The 22,220-nt window shown below is 36.0% G+C and overlaps 1 protein-coding gene across 1 annotated transcript in view; it reads left to right on the forward strand.

Moving 5' to 3' along the window:
• Positions 1 to 15,445: 15,445 nt before the first annotated feature.
• The window catches only part of WFS1 (wolframin ER transmembrane glycoprotein), a gene marked incomplete in the record, with an annotated part of 225,170 nt that continues 218,395 nt past the window's right edge, over positions 15,446 to 22,220 (forward strand). The window contains 1 exon segment of the mRNA XM_053704156.1: positions 15,446 to 15,635.

The raw sequence follows: 22,220 nt of genomic DNA on the forward strand, positions 1-22,220 counted from the left end.
TGTTTATTATCTATAATTTATATTGATTTCTATTTAACTTATAGATATCTGGTTTTAACCTGATTAGTATAACTACAATTCTCTTATTTTATCTGGTACTTTTTTTAGTTAAATACCTGACTTTTATTTCTTTCACAGCATAACTTTTGTCGCTCACACAGATCTTACACACCATATCGGTGATTTAATTTTTCTGTAGATATCCCCTTATATTTACCCTTATAGCTGATAGCACAGTTAATATCTCCGATTACTTAAAGGTCTGATATTCATATATAGCCTGTTATAGATACTCTTTGATAACTCATCAAAATTCTCTCTCTATTCAGATTGCCCACATTAATTTATCTGTCCAAGTTACAGGTATAGTTTTATTACTCTCACTACATCAGTGACATAATATACACTATCTATTTTTTATACACTCCGCAAGGTTTAAATTTATCTAAGTGTCTAGTATCACAGGAGTTTATACTTTGTCACAACAATAATAGATTCATATCTGTTATATTGTTCGATTTATTTATATCAGAACATTGTATGTATCAAAATGTTGTATGTATCAAAAATCAGTGATATAACAAACGCTATCACTTCTATATAGCCATTTTTAATACCCTGTATAAATATAAATATGCTAAGAATTTCTAGTAATACAGGAGATAATGGTTATATACCACCTTATGTATATGCATAAGCAACACCTATAGTCCACCTTTATGAAAAGGGGTGTTGTATACCGGATCCAATAGGAATCAATAAGCAATCAACCAATGATATCCAAAGTACACCTTTAAAAAGTCTGTAATATACACCTGGAGTATCTTGATAAAGCCCTCTCAGGGTGAAACGCGTAGAATTTACTCCAGACAGCTTGTTTTTATGTGGAACCCACCAAAGATTGAAATACACGCAAAAGCTGCGATCCAGCCCCTCCTGTGGACTCTCTAATTTTTTGATTTAGGAGATAAAACCGCTGCAAGGACCAGGGATCTGATCAGCAAATAGCGAGTATCCACGTCTACTACTACAACCGTTTTTAAATACGGCTACAGCAGGCACAAATTTGTCTGACCTTTGTCCAACTACCATCATTTCAGTAAAAGAAACAAGTCATCATTATTAATATATTGGCCGATATATTTCCACGGAACACCAGACGTTCTACTTACCAGAAAAGGGGTGTGTAACCCAAACCGCCAATCACTATATCAGCGAGCTGTTTTGTCTTTGAAGCCGCGAAATACACCACCATACTGAGACCCGGTGCAAGGACAGAATAAACGCACGCCCGGTCTGTCAGCCTTCATAAACATCTCTAACTGTAAGGTACCTTACGATTCACAGTAACACTGTATCACATACCACCAAATATGCCCAGTTAACTGCGGCTGAGCAAACTTCTTGTCGACAGATATCACTGATTACAAGGGAGACGTCCCGAATATAATATTTGAACCATTTTAATGATATTGATGTTGTATTATTGATTTTTTAAGAATAAATATTTTATGCAGTAACAGCCATAGAAATTCATTTTTTACTACATAATCTGTCACTTATTATCTTTTTTAGGAATTAATATTTTATGCATTAACAGCCATAGATATTCATTTTTTTACTACACAATCTGTCACTTATTCTCTATACATATAGACCTCAATTGTCCACCTTATCTGACGTATACACGTAACTATTTCAACATTTTCACATTATCTTATATTTCACTCACATTAGTATTGACGAAGTCAAATAGGTAAATACCTTCATCACAATTTTTGTTTACTAAAACTCGCTGACATTTTATTAAATTAAGAATTGTAACACTTTATAGTTTTTTAAGTCATTAGTAGGACTATATTAGATACCTGTATCACTTGTTTAAAATCTTCACTCTGACGGACAGCCGTCTATTAATATAACAGTCACCATTCTGGTAGTGTTATCCTAGCTAATTTAACCATTAGCGCCAGTTACCCCCTTTTTTAATTTTAGCACCTACACTTTTTTAAACTACTAAGGAGGAGTAGTTTATCCTTTAACCAGGCATTTAGGATAACAGTTAGCGCCAACACTCAATTCTATACACTTGATCACTATATAATTGTGATGCAAGCTACTCATTACAAGGACTATACTTTGAATACTTTAATTGTTTGCTCCGTTAGCCGCAGAATATAAGGGCGGCACTCAGTACGCTTCAAGTAATTCTTTATTATGGGTTCACAAAATCCTCAAAAGGACACTTTTTCAACATAGTCTGACTAGATAACGTCTCACATCTTAGTTAAGACATCCAGTTTGTTTTTCTGTCAATAAGAAAGGACATTTGAATCTATGCACATTTGGATTTTTTGTTTCTGTTTCTACAAGATAATTACTCTCTCAGTTTGGAAACAAAATTTCAATATGGATTGTTGTCCCTTCTGTCATTTTAATACAAGTGTCCTATAACATGAACATTTCTTTTTTTGCAGTTATATGAGGTTATGCTGATATTGTGAAACATTACTTAACTATTTTTGTTCTTGAAGCTATATAGATATATTTGGGTTGAGTGACAGGTGTAGTGTGTCTGCACTCACTGGGGACGCCCAGTGGGTATACTTTTCGCTCTTTTTGGTTTAGAGCATTATTTGGTTTAATTTTCTGTTTAGGATTGCTTGGTGGGAGTATGGATGTGGTTGGTGGTTGGGGTATGTGTGGTGATGAGTGAGATTTCATCTTTGGGGCTATTCCATTCTTTGATGCTTTAGCCTGTATTTACCAAATTAAACATTTTGTGTTGAATCAATTTCTAAGACTCTGTGGCTGGGATTCTTTATATTTTTATATTATTAGAGTCTTAGGCCAGACTCCATCCCGTGCCTGAGCAAGTGTCTGACTGAAAGGTGGTGCGGTCACTACTTACTATTATATATATATATATATATATATACAGTGGGGCAAAAAAAGTATTTAGTCAGCCACCAGTTGTGCAAGTTCTCCCACTTAAGAAGATGAGAGAGACCTGTAATTTTCATCATAGGTATACCTCAACTATGAGAGACAAAATGTGGAAACAAATCCAGACAATCACATTGTCTGATTTGTAAAGAATTTATTTGCATATTATGGTGGAAAATAAGTATTTGGTCAATATCAAAAGTTCATCTCAATTCTTTATTATATATCCTTTCTTGGCAATGACAGAGGTCAAACGTTTTCTGTAAGTCTTCACAAGGTTGTCACACACTGTTGCTGGTATGTTGGCCCATTCCTGCATGCAGATCTCCTCTAGAGCAGTGATGTTTTGGGGCTGTCGCTGGGCAACACGGACTTTCAACTCCCTCCAAAGGTTTTCTATGGGGTTGAGACCTGGAGACTGGCTAGGCCACTCCAGGACCTTGAAATGCTTCTTACGAAGCCACTCCTTCATTGCCCGGGTGGTGTGTTTGGGATCATTGTCATGCTGAAAGACCCAGCCACGTTTCATCTTCAATGCCCTTGCTGATAGAAGGAGGTTTGCACTCAAAATCTCACGATACATGGCCCCATTCATTCTTTCATGTACATGGATCAGTTGTCCTGTTCCCTTTGCAGATAAACAGCCCCAAAGCATGATGTTGCCACCCCCATGCTTCAGAGTAGGTATGGTGTTCTTTGTTTGCAACTCAGCATTCTCTCTCCTCCAAACACGACGAGTTGTGTTTCTACCAAACAGTTCTACTTTTGTTTCATCTGACCATATGACATTCTCCCAATCTGCTTCTGGATCATCCAAATGCTCTCTAGCATTCTTCAGACGGGTCCGGACATGTACTGGCTTAAGCAGGGAGACATGTCTGGCACTGCAGGATCTGAGTCCCTGGCGGCGTAGTGTGTTACTGATGGTAGCCTTTGTTACGTTGGTCCCAGCTCTCTGCAGGTCATTCACTAGGCTCACCGTTCTTGTGATCATTTTGACCCCACGGGGTGAGATCTTGCATGGAGCCCCAGATCGAGGAAGATTATCAGTGGTCTTGTATGTCTTCCATTTTCTAAGTATTGCTCCCACAGTTGATTTCTTCACACCAAGCTGCTTGCCTATTGCAGATTCAGTCTTCCCAGCCTGGAGCAGGTCTACAATTTTGTTTCTGGTGTCCTTCGACAGCTCTTTGGTCTTCACCATAGTGGAGTTTGGAGTTTGAGGTTGTGGACAGGTGTCTTTTATACTGATAACAAGTTCAAACAGGTGCCATTAATACAGGTAATGAGTGGAGGACAGAAGAGCCTCTTAAAGAAGAAGATACAGGTCTGTGAGAGCCAGAAATCTTGCTTGTTTGTAGGTGACCAAATACTTATTTTCCACCATAATAAGCAAATAAATTCTTTCCAAATTAGACAATGTGATTGTGTGTATGTGTGTATATGTGTGTGTGTGTATGTATGTGTGTGTATATGTGTTTGTATATGTATGTGTGCATATGTGTCTGTGTGTTTGTGTGTATTTGTATGTGTGTATATACGTATATGTGTGTATATATGTGTGTGTATGTATGTGTGTATATATGTGTATGGATGTGTGTGTTTATGTGTATATATATATGTGTATTCATGGTGTGTGTGTATGTATATGTGTGTGTGTATATATATGTGTATATATATATATATATATATGTGTGTGTGTGTATGTGTGTGTATATATGTGAATGGATGTGTGTGTGTATGTACTATGTATATGTATGTATGTGTGTGTGTGTGTATATATATATATAAATCAACTTTAATTAAATCCGCCCTCCTAATGTCAACCACCCGGATGTTCTGTGTAGAAAATATAACTTCACCAAAAGACAGAGACAAACCAGGATTTTTTCAAGCATGGAGTCAAAATTTATTGACGTTTCGGGGAGTAAACCTCCCCTTCCTCAGAACAGAACAGTTCTGAGGAAGGGGAGGTTTACTCCCTGAAATGTCAATACATTTTGACTCCATGCTTGAAAAAAATCCTGGTTTGTCTCTGTCTTTTGGTGAAGTTATATATATACTGTATATACATACATACATATACACATACAAATTATAAATATATATATTTATCTATCTATCTATCTATCTATCTATCTATCTATATATATATATATATATATATATATATATATATATATATTATTTGTTTCCGTTTTTTAATCTGCCCCCCTGATTAAACACTGGCCCCACCTTTGCCCCCCCCCCCCAGTAAAATTTGTCTAGAACCGCCACTTGCCAGTTTAGCATTGTTGATGAAGTAGACTGGGACACCCACTGAAAGGGGCTGAGTAAACAAAAAGAGCAGACACTCCCCTCTTCCTTTCATATGAAAAGACAGATGACATAAACAGGAGTCTGTAAACGTGTGTATACATCTGGCAATGTGGGGCTTGGTAAGGAGTCTGAAAATCAGCACAATGTTCTTAAAAAATAAGCAAAACTATAAATTTTTATAAAAACACTACCAGATGGGCTATATAAATGGATCATCTACAAAACATTTATGCAAAGAAACATCTAGTGTACAATGTCCCTTTAAAGGGACAGTCTAGGCCAAAATAAACTTTCACGATTCAGATAGAGCATACAATTTTAAACAATTTTCCAATTTACTTGTATCACCAATTTTGCTTTGTTCTCTTGGTATTCTTAGTTGAAAGCTTAACCTAGGAGGTTCATATGCTAATTTCTTAGACCTCTAAGGCCACCTCTTTTCAGAATGCATTTTAATAATTTTTCACCACTAGAGGGTGTTAGTTCATGTATTTCATATAGATAACACTGTGCTCGTGCACGTGAAGTTATCTGGGAGCAGGCACTGATTGGCTAAACTGCAAATCTGTCAAAAGAACTGAAATAAGGGGGCAGTTTGCAGAGGCTTAGATACAAGATATTCACAAAAGTAAAATGTGTATTAATATAACTGTGTTGGTTATGCAAAACTGGGGAATGGGTAATAAAGGGATTATCTATCTTTTAAAACAATAAAAATTCTGGTATAGACTGTCCCTTTAAGATGCTTTGCAAGAGGGCATGTCCAAATAATTACAATTTTGCTTTAAAAAATGACAGTTTAAAATGTTTATTTATTTTTCATATGAAGATTGTTTTGTAATACAGTCATTCATTTCTGATGCTTATACAAAAAAATGACTTTTCTGTTGCTTTAAATTTTTACAGTTAGAAAATTATTCATACAAGCAATGTTGTTACTGTTAGTTCATATTTAAACCATATGCACCAAAATCTTCTTTTTACAAATATATTACACCACAGCTCAGTTAGGACTAAACTTATAAGAGCTAGATTTAAATGAGTTTGTGCATTTCTCTAAGCAATCACTATGTAGTATCACTATGTACCTAGGTTAGGCTAATTGCTTAATACTTAAATGGACAGTCTACTTGAAAGTTGCTATTGTTTAAAAATATAGATAATCCTTATCCATTCCCCAGTTTTGCATAACCAACACTGTTATAATAATATACTTTCTATCTCTATGATTAACTTTATCTAAGCCCCTGCAGACTGCCCCTTATCTCAGTGCTATTTACAGACTTGCATTTTAGCCAATTAGTGCTGTTTCTTGTATAATCATTATCATTCTCCAAAGGAGTGAGCACAATGTCATCTATATGGCACATATGAACTAGCAATGTCTAGCTGTTCTGCAAGATTTAAAAAAAAAACATATTAAAAAGCACTGAGCTAAGGGGTGGGGCTTAGAAACAGGCAACCTTAGATATTATAAAGTATATAAATATATCAATATTGGTTGTGCAAAGCTGGGGAATGGGTAGTAAATGCATGATCTATATTTGTAAACAATTAAAAATCAAGTAGACTGTCCCTTTAAAGGGCCATAATAGTTGAAAAATGACATACTCTTATCCAGAACATCTGAGTCTTGCAAATAACGCTGCTGACTGGATCAGGGGCGTGTTCCTTCTGCTCAGGACCAGCAGTCCTGAGTGGCACTTCTACTGAGTGTTTAACCACTTTGCTGGGATTAAACACACAGTAATGCAGGGTCGACAGTCGTAAAATGGCATGATCTAATAAGAGCATAGACTATTATGGCCTTTTAAGAACAGAATCTGTGCTTCAGTCTCTCTGGGATGAAGAGAAGCAAACATTATTTCCATAGGTATCTTTTAAAGATGAAGCAATAAAAAAGAAATGATTAAATGCAAAGAAATATTGTTGTATTTTCACTGATTAAACATTTTTAATGAGGGATTATGTTTTAAGTTTCATGACCCTTCAAAGGAAATGGATAATCAATTCCTAAAATGTGAGTTTTAACAATGCTGAAACAAAATCATGTTACGCACGCAGCGTCTGTCTGTGTTTTTTTTCCTTGCAAATATTTTTTGTGAACATTTAAGATATGTCTTTTATTTTTAGATAAATCTGCCCGGCTGTGAGGTTTTGCTCTGTACTGCATCAGACACTGAGCACATTGTTTTTCCTCATCCTGTCCTTTGTAAATGTAGCTGAGAGATGTCGCACATGGGATTCATAAAACGACAGTTCTAATACACGCTGAGTACATTGATGTGAAGATATTAGTACAAGAATGAGGCATCGTGTATCTTCAGCAAGAGGAAGTCCCTGGGAGCTAAACCTTACTTTGAAGGTTATCCTGCCTTTCATAGCTGCTGCAGTTTAAAGGGACAGTCAACTAAAAAAAATGTTTTGTTTAAAAAGATGGATAATCCCTTTAATACCCATTCCCTATGCCATCCACAACCCATGGGCGTGAGCACAATGTTATCTATATGGCTCACATGAACTAGCAGTCTCCTGTTGTGAAAAGCTTATAAAAAAGCATGTGATAAAAGGGCTGTCTGTAGTGGCTTAGAAACAGGCAGCAATTTAGAGGTTTAGAGGTTATAAAGTATATTAATGTAACAATGTTGGTTGTTTAAAGCTGTGGCATGGGTAGTAAAGGTGTTATCTATCTTTTTAAACAATAACAATTTTTGTGTTGACTGTCCCTTTAACTTTGTATTCACGTGGAAATAAATAATATATAATATTAATATATATTAAGGTTATATAATAAGGTTTTAAAGGGACATTACACAATTTGGGATTGCAATATAAAATACTTATATGTAGGAAGTGATCGTGATTGCTTCCAGGGGTGTTGCATTGATGCCTTGATATTGAGGCATCCAGCAATACCCTTTTTTTAGCCACCTATGCAGAGAGAGACTCTGTGGCCCTCTCTGCATCGGCCAGCTATGGTGCTGATCGTTGGTGGGTAGGAACCATAGCAGGGAGGCGGGTGTGCAGCCCATCGCTGGAGGGAGTTCCGGTTAGGCTAGATGATAGTGCTGCGAGCGTGCATGGGGGCCGGGAGCGAGTGCGAGTGGGCGGGTGGGACTGGGACCGGCAAAGTGTAAGGGAAGGAGGGAGAGGGGGTAAAATAATTGTTAGGAAAGGGATCTGGGAGGGGGTAGGGTATTGACTACAGAAAATTGACATTTAGTGATAAAAAAAAAAAATATATATTTTTTTAGCAAACTGGGTACTGGCAGACAGCTGCCAGTACCCAAGATGGCCGCAAATAGGTAGAGGGGGGAGGGTTAGAGAGCTGTTTGGGGGGGATCAGGGAGGTTAGGGCTAAGGGGGATCCAACACTGCAGAATAAATATATTTAAAAAAAAATAAAAAATAAGACCTTTGTGAGGTGGGGGAGGGAAGAGAGCTGTTTGAGGGGGGTGGAATGTGTCAGGTGGGAGGCTGATCTCTACACTAAAGCTAAAATTAACCCTACAAGCTACCTAATTAACCCCTTAATTGCTGGGCATAATACAAGTTTGGTGCGCAGCATTTAGCGGCCTTCTAATTACCAAAAAGCAATGCCAAAGCCATATATGTCTGCTATTTCTGAACAAAGGGGATCCCAGAGAAGCATTTACAACCATTTGTGCCATAATTGCACAAGAGGTTTGTAAACAATTTCAGTGAGAAACCTAAAGTTTGTGAAAAAGTTAACATTTTTTTTATTTGATCGCATTTGGCTGTGAAATGGTGTCATGAAATATACCAAAATGGGCCCAGATCAATACTTTGGGTTGTCTACTAAAAATATATATATACATGTCAAGGGATATTCAGGGATTCCTGACAGATATCAGTGTTACAGATATCAGTGTTTTGAAAAAAAAAAAAATGGTTTGGAAAAAACAAATTGCTACTTGTATACAAAACTGCATTTTGTTTGTAGAATTGCTAGTACCCATACACCTGCCCTCTTTATATAAATATATATTACAGGAAAAATAGCTATATACATGCCCATTATATTTAAAATGTATGGTGATAATTATACTATATCCCTATGCATAAATATAAACACCTTTATAATATTATTTTACAGCCTTAAAGGGACATAAACCCCACAATTTTTCTTTTGGGATTCAGATAAAGCATACAATTTTAAACAACTTTCCAATTTACTTATATTATTTAATTTGTTTTGTTGTCTTGGTATCCTTTGTTGAAAAGCATACCTTAGTTAGCTCAGAAACTGGGAGCTAGCTGCTCCCAGTAGTGCATTGCTGCTCCTTTAAGAATGGATACCAAGAGAATGAAGCAAAATTGATAATATAAGTAAATTGGAAATTTGTTTATATATGTATGCTCTATCTGACTTATTAAATAAAAATGTGGGGGTTATATGTCCCTTTAATTAGTGATATACGTTACATAATGTTACTACCTATTGTGACATGTATACACGCTGTGAAAATATTTGTCTAAGCTGTAAGCTCAGTGTGAGCACACAAACCTTTCCCTTATGAACAGTTAAAACATGTAGAGTCTTCTTGGCAAGTTCACATTTAGATAACCATGAGTAATTGTGGCAAGGACCAACTTAAAACTTGACACATATGTATTTTTCTCAAGTGAATGCAAGTTTTGATATAAATTCAACAATACATCAGTTGAACATTAAAGGGACACTGAACCCAAATTATTTATTTTGTGATTCAGATAGAGCATGCAATTTTAAGCAACTTTCTAATTTACTCCTATTATCAATTTTTCTTCGTTCTCTTGTTATCTTTATTTGAAAGAGAAGGCATCTAAGCTTTTTTGGGGGGTTCAGGACTCTGGACAGCAGTTTTTTATTGGTGGATGAATTTATCCACCAATCAGCAAGGACAACCCAGGTTGTTCACCAAAAATGAGCCGGCATCTAAACTTACATTCTTGCATTTCAAATAAAGATGCCAAGAGAATGACGAAAATGTGATAATAGGAGTAAATTAGAAAGTTGCTTAAAATGTCATGCTCTATCTGAATCACGAAAGAAAAAATTTGGGTTCAGTGTCCTTTAAAATGATGAGGAAATTTGCAAAAGTCTCAAGTGAATGCCAGGTAAAGTACACATTTCTTTTATTATGGATACAGGTTTATATTTGTAGGTACCACCACCTAGTGGATGTCTGAATTATATGTTCCTGACTAATCTGCAGTTCAATGCTCTTTAATAAGCATATTAGTAAAAAGGCTGTTTTAGCCTTTTGTCATTCTCTGAGCTAAGGAAGCAACCTCAGCCATGTCTTACTGGACACTTATGAGTTACACATGTTGCAGGGTGTGCAGAGGGAAACATGCATTGTCTTGCTGCACAGCACAAAAAGAGTGACCCTGGAAAGCCCTGTTTATGTTCCTCCTTGCTTACCCTACAGTATGTGTAACTCATAAGTGTCCAGAAAAACATGGCAGGGGTGGCAACCCTACCCTCTGAGGCTCTGAGCTCAGAATTTTAGGCAGCTACTAATTGGTGTACGTGCACTTACTTGTCTGTCAATCACACTTGTGCATGGTGCATGCAGAGATCTGTGTGCTCTGAGGTCAGCACTAGGAAGTGTGTAAAAGATGCTGAATTCAGGGATAAAGAAAGCAAGAGAATCTTTTTTTAATACACAAATTTTGTAAACAGCAACCTATGAAAATAGTTGTACAGCCCAATTGTGTTACTGTTCTCTTTTGTGACCCTTTAAAGTCACTGTTTCCCAACTCCAGTCTTCAGGACTTGTAAAAAAAGCCAGATAATCATTATATCTAAACTAGAGCACAGGAGAAATAATCAGCTCACCCATCAATTGATTATTTAACTTAGGACTCGAGTTGGGAAACACTGACTTAAAGGCTTTGCCTAATGTACCATAGGAAGCCTATGTAGAGAGTGGGTAGGACTGCTCTCTATGTCATAGCCTAGAGGAGTGGAGGAAAATAAATTACCAAGTAGGATTATAAATCTTGTATTTTAATATATACATACACTTTTTTAAAAAAAATGATCATGTGGTTTTTGCTTGTACATTAATATATTTTTCATTGCAATATTCTTAAAGTCTAAAATTTAACATCACTTTAAGGCTTCAGTGCAAAGCTGGTATGAAAATTTTTACAGTGAAATGTTTCTTTGCTCACTACAGTCTATATGAAATGTTAATGCAAAGCTTTACACGATACTATATGGAGACAATAATATTAATTCTTCTGGAGTTTAAAGCTGTAGCATTTAGAACTGATAAGTTATGTGATAAGTAAAAGTCTTAAAAACAACCCTCTCCACACAAAATGTACTTGAATTCATGTTTGAATAATTAGTTCTTGATCCAGATCTTTTGGAGCATAGATTACACCCTTTGCAATTTTGTTTAACATATATACTATATAGTCAAAAGCAGGGACACCCTTAGCATTTGCAGGGCCCGGAGCAAAACAAACTTGCAGGGTCCCATAGCCCAGCGCTCTTGTTCCCCTCCCCCTGTATGCCTTGGCCCCTGTATGGCCTACCCCTGTCCCAACATTCAGTGTTACATATATAAAGAATAGCAGTATATATAACGCCTCCTGATACTATAAACACTTTTTTAGGATATACATTGCACCTCCTCATGCTCTCACTCCTGAAAGTGTGGGAGCCTCTCTCGCCCTGCACAAAGGGCAGGCCTGGTCAAAAGTAAATAAATTGAAAAGGCATGTCAAGGTGTGTTTCTGTGGGCTGCAAAAATGCAAGTTTGTTAAAAGGACACTAAACCCACATTTTTTCTTTCATGATTCAGGTAGAGAATACTATTTTAAAGGGACAGTCTAGGCCAAAATAAACTTTCATGATTCAGATAGAGCATGTAATTTTAAACTATTTTCCAATTTACTTTTATCACCAATTTTGCTTTGTTCTCTTGCTATTCTTAGTTGAAAGCTTAACCTAGGAGGTTTATATGCTAACTTCTTAGACCTTGAAGCCCACCTCTTTTCAGATTGCATTTTAACAGTTTTTCACCACTAGAGGGTGTTAGTTCACATATTTCATATAGATAACACTGTGCTCATGCACGTGAAGTAATCTGGGAGCAGGCACTGATTGGCTAGACTGCAAGTCTGTCAAAAGAACTGAAAAAAGGGGCAGTTTGCAGAGGCTTAGATACAAGATAATCACAGAGGTTAAAAGTATATTATTATAACTGTGTTGGTTATGCACAACTGGGAAATGGGTAATAAAGGGATTATCTATCTTTTAAAACAATAAAAATTCTGGTGTAGACTGTCCCATTAAACAATATTCAAATTTACTTCTATTATCTAATTTGCTTCATTCTTTAGATACCCTTTGTTGAAGAAATAGCAATGTACATGGGTGAGCCAATCACACGAGGCATCTGTGTGCAGCCACCAATCAGCAGCTACTGAGCCTATCTAGATATGCTTTTCAGCAAAGTATATCAAGACAATGAAGCAAGTTGGATATAAGAAGTAAATTAGAAAGTTGTTTAAAATTACATGCTCTTTCTAAATCATGACATCAAAAATGTGGGTTTCATGACCCTTTAAGCTTTAAAAACATTTTGATTGCAGATCTTCAGACTGTTAAGTGTTAATCATGTTCTGTGATTAACACTCATGAACTGGAAATATTGAAAAATGTATGTAAGTAAATTTATGATTAGTTTTGGAGTTATTTTAAGTAGTGAATAAAGGGTACTTTCCCCTATCTCTAGTGTTGAAAACAATTCACTGATACTACAGCAAAAATACTACACAAATCTTTATTACATTTAAAGGGACAGTCTACTTGAAAAATAGCTAATGCTTTTCTTACCCCAACACTTTTATATTAATATACTTTTTACCTCTGTTATTATTTTATATCTAAGCCTTCTTAGATTGACTCCTTATCTCAGTTCTATTTACAGACTTGCATTTTAGACAATTAGTGCAGACTAAGGAATAACTCCATGGGAGTGAGCACAATGTTATCTATATGTCACACATGAACAAGCAATGTCTTGCTGTGAAAAGTCATAACAATGTCCTGAGATAAAAGTGGCCTGCAGGGACTTAGAAATAGGCAGACAATTAGCTGTTTAAAGGTTATAAAGTACAATGTTTGTTGTGCAAAGCTGAAGAATGGGTAGTAAAATCATTATCTTTCTTTTTAAACAATAACAATTTTGGAGTAGACTTGCAGATAGATTGTATTGCATAGTGTTTGCTGAGATATAAAGGTTTAAAGTATTTTTTTTACATATTTTAAGCATGCTCAGTAGAAGAATATCTGGAAAAAAAGACAAAGACATTCTCAATAGCGATTTCGCAGAAGAGCTTTGTGGGAGTTTTAGTCCCAGACAGTGCACTGTATGAAATTGTTCTGAGGAGAGCAGAGAGTGTCCTGAAGTGTGTGTGTGTATATTAGTGGAATTTAGGCTACACACTACATAACCACTGCACACACCCTACACACCACATAGAAAGTTAGAAAAGTTAATGACAAAAACATACATTAATGCCAGAGTTTATAAAGGATAGAAATTCTGAAATGAAACTTCCCCACGCTACATAATGTAATAATATAAAATAATATGCAGGTAATTAATACAACTTATCCATTGATGGGGAGGTTTAATTTAATACTATTAACCCTTTAAGGACACAGCTTTCAGTTTGCTCAATTGTTTTATGACGGAAAAATTCCGTCATATGTCCTTAAGAGGTTAATAAACTAATAATTAAAATGACTTTAAGGGTGATTCTGAAGCAGAAGGTACATGCTCTAAATCATTGGAGTATGTCATTTTAGCATGAGTGACCCTAGATAACTGTGTTTAACCTCTGCACAAGGGTCAAACACACAAAGTCAAGTTCAAGGAACCTCTTTTGCATAGCCCTGTCAGTGTCCTGCTCAGTAGTTACAGTGCTTAAAGGGACAGTCAACACTAAAATTGTTATTGTTTAAAAAGATAGATAATGCCTTTACTACCCATTCCCCAGCTTTGCACAACCAACATTGATATATTAATATACTTTATAACATTTAAACCTCTTAATTTCTGTCTGTTTCTAAGCCACTATAGGCAGCCTCTTATTACATGCTATTTTATTTGCTTTTCACAACAGGATACTGCTAGTTCATGTGGGCAATATAGATAACATTGTGTTCACGCCCGAGGAATAATTTAAGATTTAGCACAACACAGTACTAAATGCAAGTCAATAGATGATAAATAAAAAGTCATGTGATCAGGGGGCTGTTAGATGCTTAGATACAAGGTAATCATAGAGGTAAAAAGTATATTAATATAGCTGTGTTATGCAAAACTGAGGAAATTGTAATAAAGGGATTATCTATCTGTTAAAACAATAACAATTATATTGTATACTGTCCCTTTAAAGCTCCAGATCAATACTTTACCTATGTATTTAACCGTGGTGGAAGTTAAAACAAAGTTATCTGAGGTCACTGATACTAATATCATGCTCTATTAAATTAGAACATACAGATTTTACATTCGAATATTTATTTTATGTCAGTTTAATATTAATTTTATGGATGGAAACTAATAACCGATTTGTCACTACTGTTTCTTAATATTTTCTAATTACCCACACAGAGTCTTTACCTCTCTAACCTTGCCCTTTATCCAATTAATAATTGTGGATGCAAATGTTTGCAGTGAGTTAGCGTTCACCTACAAGAGATATATTCCATAGATTACTCTTCAATCGCATTAATGTTGACATTTAATTTGACAGCTGCCTCAACGATGATGAACATTATTTAAAGCTTCAGTATCACCTATTAAAAAAATACTATGTGCTTAAAAATCTGCGTTAAAAACTCGACAAAAATACTGTTCCCTAAAACTATTTAAAACAAATCACCACAAACAATAATATGAATATATTTATATTTTTCAATTCATTTCACAGGCAGAGAAATCCAGTCCAAGAATGCAATGAGCAATGCTGAGCTGACTGCTTTATTTAGAAGTGTATGTACTTGTATGTGTCATTCCCAAGTAGACAGGAAAAGCAATCGCCTGCTGTTTAGATCGGCAGTCACTGCAATACGGGGCTTGCATAGAACGATAGACTGCAAAGCCTGTGTGAGACAGAAAGGCATCTGACTGGAGGAGGGGCTTGTCAGCTGGCCATTCACACGCTGTGCCAGAGGGGCTGGGGAGTACACAGTGTGGCATGGCTGGCAAACTGTGCACAGTGCTGTGATATAGGCTGTGCCTATGTCTGAGGCTGGTCTCTGATACCGCACTACAGGAGGGACCCACCTGCTTCCAAACTAGGGTGCTACTGGCTCTGCTGCTGCTACCGATCTGGTAATAATGTCTTGTGATTGGCACTTTCCCTGCAGGCCCCTTCTGACTTGCAGCTGATCAGCAAGATGCATACAACTTACTCCATGGTGATAATCTTGAGCCTGGGTTATCAGAGTCAGTGACAGGCAATGAATGGGATTTACTTTTGTCTCTCACCATGAAAGTGCACTAAGCAGATGCCCTTGCTGGTCAAGTTGCAGAAACGCTGTTCTGTGTTCTGAAGAAACGCTCTATATAGAAATGTTTGCTGTAAATCTAGAATGTGAACTACAGTATATAGTTTAGAACGACTGGAGCATAACGTGTATTCGTGGTATCTAGACATTGGATCTGTTTTTATTTAGAAATAATGGTGTAGGCAGATTTTTCGTTTTATTAAAGGTATTCTGCAGAAGAGGGAAACGCCCTCTCTAGTAAATAGCCACTTCTATTTTATAGCACACGTGATGGATAAAAACAAGAATTCACTGTAAGGTTTGTAGCTCAGCAGTTAGGTACAGAATGTTTTTATACTATGGCAATAAAATGATTATATTTGTGATAATGAAAGTACAGCATGAAGCAATTTAATTAGTTTGGTAACTGTGCATCCCATTGTTTTTTATGTAATCAGAATAGGAGACAGTTTAAATTATGTATCCAGATTTACTGAATGAGTAAATTGTAATTTATTGATAATACCAATGAAATTCCTGTACCACCATTATTACCATGTTGTCTCTCACTTTAGAAATAATATTATGCACAAAACCATATCCAGGATATGTGTGAGAGCAGACTGAGTTTCCTTTTTGTAAATAAAAGTGTGTGTGTATATATATATATATATATATATATATATATATATATATATATATATATAGACTCCAAATAAGTGCACTCTCACTTGCCAACCCAAACACAGACCAGGGTGCTTAACAAAATATTCAATCTGGACAAGGATAAGCACTCACTGGATTTAAACACAACAAATTATTTATTTGGCAGTAAATAATTTGTTGTGTTTAAATCCAGTGAGTGCTTATCATTGTCCAGCTTATATATATATATATATATATATATATATATATATATATATATATATATATATATATATATATATATATTTAGTGGCTATATATATTGACGCTTTAAAAAGGGACACATGAAAAATACATATGTCAGGGCTATTTTCAGGGCTGTTTAAAGAAATGTTTTGTATAAGAACCCTGACATATGTATTTCATATGCGTCCCTTTTTAAAGCAGCAATATGGTCAATATAAATAAATATATATATATATATATATATATATATATATATATATATATATATATATATATATATACACACAAATTTGTCCCAATTTATGCTGATTCAGCAAATCGTCAGTACATGAACAGCCAAATACATTCTTGGACTAAATGGGTGAAGAAGGAATTATTGCTTGACCAAATCGGTGAATTTACTCGTTTGTGCCATTTGGTACCAAAAAAGGTGCAGGAACAGGGGAAGGAGCTATATTGTTTGGCCAATTAGCTTCTTTGTTTGTAATGATGTACACGGAATCTGACCATTTATGTATCCATTGTTCCCTGTCCAATCCTGCTATAGTATTATCCAAGCAAGCCTTGATGGGACAGGAAACCCAAACATTTTCTTTCATGATTCAGATTTTTCCAATTTACTTCTATTATCTAATATGCTTCACTCTCTTTGTATGCTTTTCTTGAAAAGCATACTTAGATAGTTTCCATCTTCTGAGCCTATCTGCTGATTAGTGGCTGCACATATTTGCCTTTTTGTTATTGGTTTTCTGATGTGTTTTGCTAGCTCCCAGTAGTTAGATCAGTGCTGTTTGTCTATCACTAGCGTCTATAGAGGATAACATTACTTTGTGTTTATTTATTATATAGTCACTGCTCAGTTGTAATAAATATATATGACAGCGCTTACTACTGATTTGAGTTGAGGCCTATATTTGAGCCTAATGTAGAGGTTTGGAGTTCCATTTACTAGCAAATAACTTCCCGGCAACAATAAGCTAGAAATCTTCTAGATTTAAAGGTAGGATGAAATGCTTGTATATAGGGAAAGCCTGGTCATCTTGCCTATGGGTATGTTTCTTCACAAATTGTTTTTCCTTGTTTCCCCTAAAACGTATTGCAAACATAACTCCCTAAGCACAGGCATTTTGTGGCTGCACAATGGAATTTATGCACTGTTGTTATGCAGTCAAGCAAGTTTTAGCACATTGGTGATATTACAGAGTAGGAATTCTGTTCTTTATTATGAGCTGCATTTATCATTCATATTCTCCCATATTTTCTCCTGAAAGTTCTCATGAGAAATAATTCCCCTATTTATCATCCAAAAATGTGCCTAGAATTGGGCAAGTTCGACTGTAAAATTCTCCTACGCTGTTCTCACTCTCCTTGGAGAACATGTTCTCCAAAAAAATGGTTAAATTATATCCTTTTAGTCGTATTTCATATAGTTCTCCTACTTACAAATTTATCATTTATATTCTCCGGTGGAGGACTAAAAGTTCTCCTGCAAGTTCCTGCATTAAAGTTCTCCATAGCTACAGTGGAGAACAGCATTATAAATCTATTCTCTACCTGTTGTGCAAGCAATTATACAAAAAAAGGGCTCTACAAGGTGCAAAAAATATCTATAACAAAGCACAATAATAATGGTTATTAGAGCACAATAATACTTTATATTGGCGTGATTAAAAAATATGTAATGGAGCACCAAAATAATATATAACAGAGCACAAAAAAATCTATGTATTGGGGAATAAAAATAAGATATAAAATAAGCGCTAAAATCGAAGCACAAAAACAATGAAAATGTAGATCTATTTTCTTACTTGACAGTTTGCTGAAGAGGGGCGTTTACAAAGCTACTAGGAAGGCTGTATACATATTTCGATTGTTTGTTTTATATATGACTGACAGGGAGAATAGTTGCCTATTTTCAGTGATAAATAAGGAGCAGATACTAATCAGACTGGAGAAATTTATCATTAAGTGAAGGTAAAGTTTTCTCTTTCTGCAAACATTATTTAATTTATTGCCTTGTAAAATCCACAGTCGCTAACTTTTTTTTTTTTTACCTAACATATTTCGTTAATAAATGTATGTTTTTCTCCCCTACCGTTCCGTTACAAGCTCCGCCCACGATCCATTTCCTCTCTGTTTAGCTGATGACGTATAGAGCGTTCCCACCCGCTCTATACTTGCCTACAATGCTCGTGCCCGGCTAAGAAAACTACTGCGCACGCGCAAAACATCAACAACGTTACACAATGCGCGTGCGTTAATGCCAGTCTTTGATTTACACAGCACAAGCCTGCTACGTATTGCTGTTGAAAGAATTGTTGGTCAGTAAGCATGCGCTTGGTTTTCCAGGGAGAGGAAGGAAGCTAACGCATGCGCAGAGCTTTGTAGATAGCGGTGACGTCAAATGACGGACGCCTAACGGCCAGGAAGTCAATTGGCTGTTATTAAAATGTGACCAACAAGCTAAAAAAATAAATAACGGGTAGAATCGAAGGCTTATTAGACTGCGGTTAGAATATTATAAAACTATTAATAGAGCTAAAATTGAAGATTTTCATGAATGAAAGTACCACTGATTTGTGCTGTATTGCAGATAAGTGCATAGTAATACAGCAAACTTTACCTTCACTTTAGTTCTCCTTGGCTCTTTTTTTTATGATAAATAAGGTCTCGCATGTCTGCCTCTACTAAGGGCTAGATTTATTAACGCCCTATGGCTGCAAGTTCTCGCAAGAACTTGCTCGCCGTCATTTATCAAGCAGCGGTCACCAGACCACTGCTTCCCTAGCTTCTTCGTCACCTCTAATGTGGCGAAATTCAATCTCCTCGGTCTAGTCAGACCGAGGAGATTGACAGCTCCTGCCCGCGCGTGATTGGCTGTGCGCGGGCAGGGGGCGGGATTGCACGCGAGTGCAAAATTGCGCTTGTGTGCAATGCCGAATACCTGCGGGTATTTTCGCCCCTTCACAGGCGAGCTGAGGCGTACAGGGGCGCGTATATGCGCCCCTGTACACCTCAGCTTTAATAAATCTAGCCCTAAGGAGAGAACTTATAGGAGAACAGAAAGGAGAATTGATAAATGGAGCCCTATATGTATGCGAGGAATCTGTTAAGCTGCTACCATTTTATGTAAATTTTAAAACATAAGTTATAAAAATATTGCTTGTTTTTTTTGTACCTTGTTGAGATATGTGATTTGAAAACAATGCATTTCCTTTATCTTTGTAAGTTGTTGTAATATAGAAGTTACAGGCATCCGACTGTTTTGTTACTCTTTTTATGAAGTTACCATTAGTCAGAATGCATAGTCTAATGTATTAAACCCTTAAAAGGACAGTAAAGTCAAATTTAAACTTTTAATATTCAGATAATTCATGTAGTTTTAAAAAAAAATACAACACATTAAGATCTCGATTTACATTTTCACAAGAAGAAATTTGACTCTGAAAGTAGCTGAGTGCCGATGGCGGCCGCCATCTTCGACATTCGAGACGAATACACACGTCTCCTACTCACTGTGTTATTGCTTTTCCTCCTGTGCCTCAGCTCTTTTCAAAGCTGTTATATTTGAATTCCTTACAAATGCCAGTTGTTCAACCTACTCGTCTTTATACTGGGCATTTCGATCTTGGAGGTTGGGTATTCTTGCACATTTAGTGACATTGGCAGCTGTATTATGCGCTTCCGGTCAGCATATATGATACAGAGCGGTAGTTGTTCATTTTTGCAGTGGCTGTATTGGTCATATAATTCAAGTGGTCTTTTTTATGTTATGTATCCTTTAAACAGTGAATACAAAAAAAAAAAAACTGCAAACATTTAAACATCCCTCTCTGTATTATGTGTGGTAACCTGTGATTGTTCACCATTTCTATCACAGAGATCAGGAATACATGATCCAAGATGGTGGCGTCCAGTATGGAAATACAGAGTTTCACCATCCATCTGGCACCTGTAAAAAGTTTAAAGGGACATTAAACCCAAAAATTTACTTTCATGATTCAGGTAGAGAATACAATTTTAAACAACATTCCAATTTACTTATATTATCTAATTTGCTTTATTCTTTAGATATACTTTGTTGAAGAAATAGCAATGCACATGGGTGAGCCAATCAAACGAGGCATCTATGTGCAGCCACCAATCAGCAGCTACTGAGCATATCTAGATATGCTTTTCAGCAAACGATATCAAGAGAATGAAGCAAATTAGACAATAGAAGTAAATTGGAATGTTGTTTAAAATTGTATTCTCTATCTGAATCCTGAAAGAATTGTTTGGGGTTTAATGTTCCTTTAACTAAGAGAATGGCTCTTATGAGGAGCTACAGGCACAGGGGGGAAATCAATAGCACTCTGAGTAGTAACCGTTTTGCTGAAGTTGTATCCAGCAGTTTAATGGTTAATTTTTTAAATACACACATTGTTAAACTGTATCATTTATCTATTACTTCACATAGAATAAATAAAGGAACAATAATGGATGAATCAGATGGAAGTGAAAGTGTGGTCTGTAAGGAGCTATTACTACATAGTGACACAGATGCAGTGCTACTGTCATAAAAAAATGGAGTTGTTATAAAATTAGCAATGCTAGATTTTTTGTTTTTAAACAGTTGCCTAGTATTGTAGTTTCCTAGTTAAAGGGACAGTCTAGTCAAAATTAAACTTTCCATGATTCCAATAGGGCATGCAATTTTAAACAACTTTCCAATGTACTTTTATCATCAAATTTGCTTTGCTCTCTTGGTATTCTTTGTGGAAAGCTAAACCTAGGTAGGCTCATATCCTTATTTCTAAGCCATTGAACTGCATCTTATCTCAGTGCATTTTGAAAGTTTTTCACAGTTAGACACTGCTAGTTCATGTGTGTCATATAGATACCTTTGTGCTCACACACGTGGAGTCAGCACTGATTGCCTAAAATGCAAGTCTGTCAAAAGAACTGAGATAAGGGGGCAGACTGCAGAGGCTTAGAAACAAGGTAATCACAGAGGTAAAAAGTATATTAACAGTGTTGGTTATGCAAAACTGGGGAATGAGTAATAAAGGGATTATCTATCTTTTTAAACAATAACAATTCTGGTGTAGACTGTCCCTATAACTCTTTTCCTGCTTTTCTGACCCATCTGTCACTAACTTAAAGGGACACTGAACCCAAATTTTTTCTTTTGTGATTAAGATAGAGCAGGACATTTTAAGCAACTTTCTAATTTATACCTATTATCAAATTTTCTTCATTCTCTTGCTATCTTTATTTGAAATGCAAGAATGTAAGTTTAGATGCCGACCCATTTTTGGTGAACAACCTGGGTTGTTCCTGCTGATTGGTGGATTAATTCATCTACCAATAAAAAAGTGCTGTCCAGAGTCCTGAACTAATAAAAAAGCTTAGATGCCTTCTTTTTCAAATAAAGGTAGCAAGAGAATGAAGAGAAATTGATAATAGGAGTAAATCAGAAAGTTGCTTAAAATTGCATGCTCTATCTGAATCACGAAAGAAAAAAATTGGGTTCAGTGTCCCTTTAACCCCTTAATGA

Source organism: Bombina bombina, chromosome 2, assembly GCF_027579735.1.
Source record: "Bombina bombina isolate aBomBom1 chromosome 2, aBomBom1.pri, whole genome shotgun sequence".
In the NCBI taxonomy this organism is placed as follows: domain Eukaryota; kingdom Metazoa; phylum Chordata; class Amphibia; order Anura; family Bombinatoridae; genus Bombina; species Bombina bombina.